The sequence below is a fragment of the Mauremys mutica genome, chromosome 9, assembly GCF_020497125.1.
Source record: "Mauremys mutica isolate MM-2020 ecotype Southern chromosome 9, ASM2049712v1, whole genome shotgun sequence".
NCBI classification, from domain to species: Eukaryota; Metazoa; Chordata; order Testudines; family Geoemydidae; genus Mauremys; species Mauremys mutica.
In genome coordinates, this window is record NC_059080.1 from 80,500,169 (window position 1) to 80,509,757 (window position 9,589).

Sequence of the window (9,589 nt, forward strand, 5' to 3'; positions counted from 1 at the left end):
AAAATGCTAACAGAATGTTAGGAACCATTAGAAAAGGATAGATAATAAGACAGAAAATATGTAAGTGCCACTATATAAATCCATGTTGCACCCACACCTTGAATACTGCGTGTAGTTCTGGTAGTCCCATCCCAAAAATATATATATTAGAATTGGAAAAGGTACAGAGAAGGGCAACAAAAATGTTTCAGGGTATGGAGCAGCTACCATGCAAGGAGAGATTAAAAAGACTGGGACTATTCATTTTAGAAAGGAGAGACAACTAAGGGCAGGAACTTGTTGCCAGGGGATATTGTGAAGGTCAAAAGTACAACTTGATTCAAAATGAGCACAGATTTAGGTAGATTCAAAAGAATTAGGTAAATTCATGGAGCATAGTTCCATCAATGGCTAGTAGCTGAGTGGTCAGGGACACAACCCCATGTTCCAGGTGTCTTGAAACCTCCAACTGCCAGAAGCTGGGAATGGACGTCTGAGGATGGATCATTCAATAGTTGCCCTGTTCTGTTCATTCATTCTGAAGCATCTGGAACTGGCCACAGTCAGAAGACAAGAAACTGGGTGAGATGGACCATTGTTCTTAACCAGTATGGTCATTCATATGTTCATATTTTCATAATACGAACACAGCAATAAAACTTGATGCTTAACAGACACCTTGCATCTGAGGATCTAGGAAGGTGAAGGTTTGGGGAGCAGGTCTCTTCCTGAGTTCAACAAACACTGAGACCCATTTCAAACCGTCACCAGGGAAAAGGGAATTTGTGAAATTCCTTGTTCACAAACACTGTGTTTTAGTGGACCGATAGTGTGAGATGCAGTGTCTGGCAGGCATACCTTTTAACATGCACATATTTATTTGTATGCCGACTCAAATATTAACAGGAAAATCATACCATTTGGAACCAAACCAGCAAAGTTTTGCCCAGTTGATTTTTGAAAGGCCCCTATCACTTTTACAAAGTTTTAAAATGCTATTTTCCATTTTAGATGAAAAAAAACTTTAAAACTCTCTCACTTTTATTTTCTTAAATTATTTTTCTAAAAAAATAATTTTCTTTATTCCTTTAGGCTTTTGTATGTAGGCTGAGGTAGCTTCATTCAAAATCCTCTCTGGTCTCAGTGTGTGGTGTCTTTGGAATGCCTTATGCTCAGCTGAGCTGAGGGGCATTTAAGAGGCCTGTAAGCAGACTACTAAATCCCCCTGAAAATCCAGGCAAATTCCAAGGCTGTCCTTTTCTCAGTAGGGGTGGGTGGGCTAATTACAAACCTATTTAAACATTGTGAGTTCAAGGGTTTGGTTTAACCTTGAACAATATTTGGTTCACTTTGTACTTTGGAGATGCTGTCAAAAAGGGAAGAAGAGAGGGTGAGAACAAAGTGGAAATTGGAGCAGAGTGTGGGCAGACTGAAAACACAAGGGTAAGGTTGAACCCCCCTGAAAGTCTGGGGGTTGGGAGTGAACAAATTCTAATTACAAAATGAACAATCTACAACAGTGAGTACCCATTTGTCATATCGTATCTTTATGTGGGAGTGGAGGGAGGGATTCTAGCTTGCTTTCAGACATTGCACAGGCTCTCTTTCAGTTAGAATAACTTTTTTAAATTGAATCACCCTTGGGAAATAACCCTGCTCGATTGGCACCATAAAGATGCTGGAACAATGCAGATACAATTAGCATGGCCTCTGCACAAGCATGACATGAATATTTGCAAAGCATTCCTTTTATTTTTTAAAGGATTTAAATTACAGAAATAAAAGGTTCATATACTAGGCCAGGGGTGGGCAAACTTTTTGGCCCGAGGGCCACATTGGGATTGCAAAACTGTGTGGAGGGCTGGGTAGGGAAGGCTGTGCCTCCCCAAACAGCCTGGCCCCTGCCCTCTATCTGACCCCTCCCACTTCCCGCCCCCTGACATGATTACCCCCCTCAGAATCCCTGACCCATCCAACCCACCCCTGCTCCTTGTCCCCTAACCGCCCCCTCCCGGGACCCCACGCCCATAACTGCCCCCAGGACCCCACCCCCTATCCAACCCCCCGTTCCCCTTCCCCTGATCCCATCCACACCCCCGGCCCCTGAAAGGCCCCCCTGGGACTCCCACGCTTATCCAACTCCCCACCCCATCCACTCCCAAGAACCTCCACCCCATCCAACCGCCCCCTGCTCCCTGTCCCCTGTCAGGACTCCCTGCCCCTTATCCAACCCCCCGCTCTCCGCCTCCTTACCATGCCACTCAGAGCAGCATGTCTGGCAGCCGCGCCGCCCGGCCAGAGCCAGACACGCTGCCACACTGCTTGGCAGGAGCATGCAACCCTGCCTCCCAGAGCGCTGCCCGCACGGCAGCATGGCTGTGGGGGAGGGGACAGCGGGGGCAAGGCCAGGGGCTAGCCTCCCCAGCCGGGAGCTCAGGGGCCAGGCAGGCCGGTCCAGCGGGCCGGATGTGGCCCGCAGGCCGTAGTTTGCCCACCTCTGTAGTAGAGCAAGTTTTGTGAACTCTGCTAACCTGAAAGAGTACTTCAAGCAGTTTGCCAAATCTCAAACTCCACAAGGTTCAGCCATCCCTAATTCTCACTTCAGTTGGGTGTCCACATAGGAAGTGGAGAAAAGAGATAGGACAGGAAAGTATGTTGCCACCATCAGAGCCCACACAATGTAACAGACTGCCTAGGGGCATAATGGAAGCTCCTTTCCTGGAGGTTTACAAAAGGAGGCTGGATAGCTATCTGTCTTGAATAGTTTAGACAGTTTAGATAGTTTAGACACAACAAATCCTGAATCTTGGCAGGGGGTTAGACTAGATAACTCTTGCGGTCCCTTCTAACCTTATGATTTTATGAAAATAAATCTAAAGTAAATCATTCACATTACTAGAAATACTCCTAAATTATTCTGGTGTAATCAAATTATTAGCCACTTGTATTCACAAACTATCTTTCCAACTTATTGTTAAAAACACTTTGGAATCTACAGTACAGATTTAATTGTCCTACTTAGTAGAGTTTACAGAATGGCTTCTAATAAAGATAGTAATAGTGATAGATTATATATATCAGGATAATCTAACACGGATCTCAGTGAAAACAAAAATAAACACAGAGTGTGAGTTATGATTTTGGTAATTCAAAAGAAGTTGATCACTGTCTAAGGATCAGGATCTAACCCATTATAAGGGATAGTGTAGTAGTTCAGTAGTATGGATGCATAACTGCAGTAAATTCATGTATATAATATGCTCTGAATATTAATCTTTAAAAGAAAATGAGATATATGACAGAAATTGAGAAGAGGGGAAAAAAAGACAGATTTTTCTTACTGACTGCTGCAAAGAGGGGCAGATTGTCAAAGTTTGAAAGACCCTACTCTAAGAATAGTTACCAATGCTTTGCTGCCTCCCCCGTCAGAGCCTTTCTCTGCATGCAGAGGACTTTGCAGGACCCTAAGGATCTGTCGTCTCATTACTCTACTGGCATAAGCAGTGCCTCACTGTATATATTGCTATATATGCTCCTGCTGGAGAGCGTGTATGTATTGTACATGCTGTGATAAGTGTAGACATAGCCTTATACAGAATCTAAGAATACTGGGTACAGTTTTCCTTGTTATAATACAACGAGCCATGGATGGAAGATGGATTGTACACTTATATATGTGCTAAATACAAAGGGCTACACTGTGCCATTCTTACTCCTGTTGAGTACCATTGTAATCAATGGTATTACTCAGGAAGCAAGGCACTGCTTGATGTGAGTAATGGGGGCAGAATCTGGTCTAAACGTAGGAAGAAAAAAATATATAAATTGTTTCAAAGTAACATCTAGAGCACCAGACAAATATTTCACAACCTTACAAAATTACAAACCACAGCACTTCATCCACTGCAGCAACAAATCAATGCAACTATAGAGTTTCAACCCACATCCTTCACACTGTGTTTAAAACTTATATTGTAGTCTCATTTCCCCTTCCCAATGATGTAAGCAAATAGCCTGAAAGAAAAACAAGTTCTAGTTCCATGTCACAGATTAGCTGGCTCTATGTCCCTGCACAATGAGATAATTTGAGCAAAACCCATTATTTAAGTGTCTTTTTTGGGTCTTTTTATCCCAGATGACAAAATACAAGGCTTGCACAGCATAATTAGTAGGCATCCATCACTCTCAAGAGACCATGGATATGTGTCCCCAAGAGGTAAAGAATTTACTCAGTTGGTTTTATGGCAGCTACAAACATGGCTGAAGAGACCCACTCAAGAGAGACAATTTCTGCTGCATCCGTCACATTTAAAGGTGATGTTTCGACCCTTTGGGCTCTACCTTCTGCCTTCTCTTTTCTCCTCTGCTTAGCTGGACAGCTTCCTCTCGGAACTCCGGAGACCTTTGTTAAGCTCTTGTTTCCAAAGGCTGCAGTCTTGAGTGTGATCTTCCCATTTGTCCACATCCATGTCCATTTCTTTGAGGTCTCGCTTGCACACATCCTTGAAATGCAATTTTGGATGTCCTTTGGGTCTTTTTCCAGATATCAATTTGCCGTAGACAGTGCCCTTTGGGATGGGCCTGTCATTCATTTGGCACACATGCCCAAGCCAGCGGAGGTGTCTCTGTTTGAGCAGTGTTTGGATGCTGGGTATGCTGGCCTGTTTGAGCACCTCAGTGTTGGTGACTCTGTCCCTCCAGGAGATTCCAAAGATTAAACGAAGGCAACACATATGAAAGCTGTTGAGCCTCTTTTCCTGATGAGAGTACAAGGTCCATGTCTCGCTCCCATACAAAAGTGTGCTGATAACACATTCATGATACACACAGATCTTTGTGTGTTCTGTCAGTTTGTTGTTTTGCCATAACCTCTTGTTCAGTCTAGATATTGTTCCAATGCAGAGGCTGAGTTCTATTTCAATGAAAGGTTGACTGCAATAGTGTACCCCAGATATGTGAACTTGTTCACCACTTCAAGCTCATAGTTGTTGATCTTGATGGAGGGTGCTTCCTCAACTCCTTGGCTCATTATGTTCATCTTTTTTTAGGCTTATAGTAAGCCTGAAGTCTTGGCAGGCTTTGGAAAAAACTGTCCATAAGGTTTTGGAAATGGGTTTCTGTGTGGGTTGTCACTGCTGCATCGTCAGCGAAGAGGTGGTGTTGGATAAGGGCCTCCCAAGTCTTGGTTTTAGATCTGAGTCTTGCAAGATAGAACAGCTTTCCATCAGATCTTGTGTGCAAGTAGATTCCTTCAGTTGAGGAACCAAAAGCTTGTTTCAGTAGCAGGGAGAAGAAGATCCCAAACAGAGTTGGGGAAAGTACACAACCTAACTTAACTCCACAACAACTCTGGAAAGTCTCAGACACTGAGCCATCATATTGGACTGTGCCGTACATGTTTTCATGGAAGGATCGAATCATGCTTAAGAGCTTGGGGGGACAGCCAATCTTTTCTAGAAGCGAGAATAGTTCACTTCTACTGAGAAAGTCAAAAGCCTTTGCAAGGCTGACAGAGGCTATATAGAGGGGCTTTTTTTGTTCTCTGTATTTCTCTTGTAGTTGTCTCAGCGATAAGATCATATTGATGATAGACCTTTCAGCTCTGAAGCCGCACTGTGATTAGGATAGATTCTGTCTGCAGGGTTCTGAAGTCTGTTCAGGACAACTCGGGCAAAGGCTTTTCCCATAATACTAAGAAAGGAAATGCCATGATAGTTGTTACAGTTGCTCGTCACCCTTGTTTTTATAGAGAGCGCTGATGTTGGTGTCTCTTATTTCTTGTGGTACTTCTTTCCAGCACAAGCAGAGCAATTCATGAAGATGTTGCAGTAGAATAGGTTTTACACATTTTATGACTTTGGACAGTATGCAGTCTTTTCCAGGGGCCTTTCTATTGGGGAGGCCATCTATGGCAAGGCTAAGCTCCTCAACATTCAGTTCATCATCGAGTTGGTTCATAACAGGCTGACTTATGATGGTGTTGATGACTGCGTCCGTAGCAATATTTTCATTAGAGTAAAGCTCAGAGTAGAGTTCTACCCAGCAATCCATCTGCTTGATGTGGTTGTTGATAGTTTCCCCTGTTGTTGATTTCAATGAGACTGTCTTCTTTGAAGTTGGACCCAAGACTTTCTTGATCCCGTGATATATGTTTCTGATGTTGCCTGCATCAGCTGCTACTTGGATGCTTTCACATAAGTGCAGCCATTTGGGAGAATGTTGTACAGCATAAAGCCTGTAGAAAAATGGAAAAAAAGAGAAAGGAAATCCCTGTCCCTTTGGGTGTCCTGGCTGTCAGACCACAGTGAGAATTCTCATGTAATCAAATCCAAATCATGTTTCTTACATTACTTCCAGCAATAGATCTGGGGAGAGGGAAAGAATGGCCATTCTGAACAGTCCACATTAGTTTCTGCAGTTTCTTAAAAAAAACCTTAAAGGCCAAAATATGCATACAGTGCCTAAAAATAGACAACCAAATGCATAGCGAAGCATCTAAATAAGGGCTTGATCCTACCTTCTTTGAAGTCCATGGCAAATCTCCCATTGACTTTCAAGGTGCAGGCCTAAGTGGTCTGACCTACCGCTCTAAAAATCCAGCCACTTGCTTAGGTCCTCAGGTAGGGGATTTAACTGCCTAACTTCAGACATTTGAAAATTTTGGCCTAAGTTCCTGGCTCTTTTAGTCAAATATGAGCTTCAAATATGAGCCTCTGCTGCTGCCTACTGAGTCCCTAAAAACACAATACGAGAGATAAACTTTTCCGTTAATCTCACCTGGTGTTAGTGCTGAAACTCAGTGATTACAATTTAAAAGCTAATGTTAACTATTTCACTGCTGCCCATTTTAGTAGAAACAGCCAGCTTATCAGTATATTTACCTCCTGTGATTAGGTGCAGTGGAAGAGAGAGAGGGAAGGGCAGGGGGCGCTGTAAAGGGACCCATCCTCTCCCCCAAAAGTCGTACTTATAACTGGTAGAACCCTGCAGCACCTAGCCCCTAAGTTTTCCCAACCTCTGTCCAACAGGAGATCGGAAGAAGAGAAATGAGCTGCTGAGTTTCCCAACTCGGGTTTCAGGTTGGAGGAATGGGAAGCCAGGGGATTTTCCTGCCCTTGTCTCATGATATAGTTATTAGGTAGAGGAAGAAGATGCCATTGGCCTCCTACTGTCTTTGCTGGACTTATTCATTCCTTTCTCAGGTATGGGGATTGAGGGATACAAGTAAGCTACTATTGGGGTTCTCTGTGCCCTACTTAGAAGAGGGAATGTAGAGTTGTGGAGAGAAATGGTTACCACCCAAGTTCCTTTTCACAACTGGGGAAACTGTTCTTACAGTTAGGAAGATTTTCTTGAGATTTAGATTAAATCTACTACACGGTAGTTTGAACCCATTTCCTCTTGTCCTGCCTTCTGTGAGAGAACAACTTTTCTCCATCTTTTTATTGCAGCCTTTAAAGTATTGGAAGACTGCTATCATGTCCCCCCTCAGTCGTCTCTTTTCCAAACTAAACATACCCAGTTCCTTCAGCCTTTGCTCATGTGGCTCATATGGATCCTTTCCAGTCTTTCTACATCCTTTCCATATGGTGATAACCAAATCTGGACACAGTACTGAGGCCTAACCAGTGCCGAGAAGTGCAGTACTATCACTTCCTGTGACTTGCACACTATGCTTCTGTTAATGCAACCTAAAATAGCATTTGCTTTTTTTGCAACAGCATCACATTGCTTACTCATTTCGAGGTTGTGATCCACCACAACTCCCAGATCCTTCTCAGCAGTGCTGCTGCCAAGCCAGTTATCCCCCATTCTGTATTTTTGTATTTGTTTTTTCTTCCCTAAGTGTAGCACCTGACATTTGTCTTTGTGTAATTTCATTTTGTTGTCTATAGCTCAATTCTTCAATTCATCAGGAATCTTTTCTCTGAATCTTGCCTCTATCATCCAATGTATTGGCAATCCCCTCTAGTTTTGTGTCATCTGCTCTCTATCCCGTCATCCAGGTCATTAATAAAGACGTTAATCAACTTAGTACCAAGAACAGATCCCCGTGGAACCCCACTTGAGACCTCTCTCCAATCTGACATCATTCCATTAATAGTTATTCTTTGTTCGCAGTTGTTTAACCAATTATGTATCCACTGAATGGTAGTTCCACCAAGCCCGCATTTCTCCAGCTTACTTACCAGAATGTCATGTGGGACTGTGTCAAAAGCCTTGCTGAAGTCCACGTATATTATGTCCACTACATTTCCCCTATTCCCCAAACCAGTTATTTTGGTGTAATAAAGTGCAGAATGTACTTGTGCCAGACTTTATTTTGAGCCAAACTGAATTTGCCGAGCTTGTTCTTTGAATTCAGTTATTCAGCCATCCAATGCAGCACAAGAAAGTACTTCTTTTCTACAACATTATAGCCCAAATGAATTATTGCCACATCCCTGTGTTAAAAAAAATAAAAGGCATTTTTCCAGGTGCACCATTTAAGAAGGCAGCAATAGGGTAGCTTATTATCGCCCCCAGATTTTGTTGATGTTGTTGTTCATTGGTAGTCGGACTGTCGGATTCAAGATGTAGCAAGCAGAAGCAGATCTGCCCCTTTCAGTTAAGAATAGAATCCAAATGCAAAATAACAGTGGTCTCTGATTGCAAGGAGGAGAGGAGCAGGAAGACAATATAAAAATTCAGTCAACCATTGCATAACTAGGAAGGAACAAATGCATATGATCATCATATATGGGTTCGGAAAAGAATTTTCCTCCTAGTCAGATTGGCAGTAATCTTGGGGGAGGGATTTCTCTTCATATGCACCATGTGGGTGTCGGTCACTTGTGAGGATTATCTGGGCATATCTCATTTAATAATTACCCTGCCATTCTGGGGGCCTTGGGCACTGGTGCACCCCGATCCCTCCTATTCCCTCCCTGTGAACATAATAGTTTAGTCTCCTGTAGACTATAATACATTGGTCTCATTTTGTTTGTTGGGTTTAGTGTGGGGGTTGGTGTTGGTGGCCTGTGATATACAGCAGGTGAAGTTAGGTGAGCTGGCCTTAAACGCTATGACTCTAACTTTAATATGCCAAGCACTGTAAACACAAAGTGAAGCACTGCATGTATCTCTAAGCTAGTATACAGCAGATAAGCATTTAAAAGCCAGTTACTATAAAAGAGAGTTCACAACAATCTCCCTCCCTCCCTGCAATGTTCATATGCCAGAAACTGTTAACAAAAAAAGATATTGCCATTGCTCCAGGTTTGCTAGTGTACAGGCAAATATTAAAGTTTAAAAGGTAGTGATAATAAAACAAAAGAAAACAGTTCAAACCAAGGTCAAATACAATATTGAAGTGCTGTTAATTTTTCATACAAACAATGTATAATACCACAGTACAGGCACAGAAAAATACTAAGTACATGCCTGTGAATACCAAGCAGCTAAACCAAAAATATTAATGAAAAATCACATAAAACTACTCTCCTCATTCAAACATATACCATGCGATGCTGCACATTATAAAGTCTAACCATGCAAGTCCTCCATGCCTGAGTTAAGGTACCTTCTAGAACTTAATTCTAGCATTTTGCAGAAATAATGTTCCCTTAAC

The 9,589-nt window shown here is 42.6% G+C and overlaps 1 pseudogene; it reads left to right on the forward strand.

Moving 5' to 3' along the window:
- Window positions 1-1,633: 1,633 nt before the first annotated feature.
- Window positions 1,634-1,734, forward strand: LOC123378123 (annotated as a pseudogene).
- The last annotated feature ends 7,855 nt before the right edge of the window (window positions 1,735-9,589 follow it).